A 954-nucleotide genomic window follows, 5' to 3' on the forward strand; every position below is an offset into this window, starting at 1 on the left:
ATATAAACCGTCCTAAATTTGTTCTAAGATCATTTCTCAAAAGTGCGTAAGTGCGATTCAGAGAAAACGAACGTGTGCACAGAAACACGTGCGTACGCCTCTCTTCCAGATGTGACATTTATAAATCGCAAATGATCTTGAAATTGTGCACAGCTGACTGGTGTCAGATCTCCGCCTTGTAAACGCCCCTAATTAATATCATTACCATATAAAAGAGCACATGCCAATATCCGAATTTCTATGCTTGAGAATGACGATCACAAAGAGAAAAAAAAAACTTTACTGAGTCTGAAATTGAGGTCCTGCTGGCGGAGGTAGATGTTCGTGCGGGGACGCTTTTTTATTTAATAATGTGTCATCCTACTTTTTAAATCACTTGCTATGACAACTAATAAAAAGTTTAGTATCACAAAATTCTTGCAAAACTTTAAAAAAACATTACTGAAAGAAAAATTGGACGTTTCATATCATAATAAATTAAATTATTACACGATTATGGTCTCCGGTCTGAAAAAAACTGCATGTGATTTGGCATGTCTTTATATTTACACAGTTTATTAATGCTGCTCATTAATGTACTGACACAAAAAATATATAGTGCATTTTATACAAATATAACTGGTGTAAATGACAAAAACAAAGTTTAAGGCTGATGTCTCTATTCATTTTCACAGAAGCAAAGCAGCAGATGTTATAAATAAATAAATTATTTGAAAAAAAAAAAAACTGCATGTGATTTGGCATTTCTTTATATTTACACAGTTTACTAATGCTGCTCAAATGTCCCATTAATGTACTGACACAAAAATATATAGTGAATTTTATACAAATATAACTCATGTAAATGACAAAAACAAAGTTTAAGGCTGATGTCTCTGTTCATTTTCACAGAAGCAAAGCAGCAGATGTTATAAATAAAAACAGTTAACAATGTTATTGAATAGAATATATTAA

Source organism: Sinocyclocheilus anshuiensis, unplaced genomic scaffold (genome assembly GCF_001515605.1).
Source record: "Sinocyclocheilus anshuiensis isolate Anshui unplaced genomic scaffold, SAMN03320099.WGS_v1.1 scaffold1890, whole genome shotgun sequence".
Taxonomy (NCBI): Eukaryota; Metazoa; Chordata; class Actinopteri; order Cypriniformes; family Cyprinidae; genus Sinocyclocheilus; species Sinocyclocheilus anshuiensis.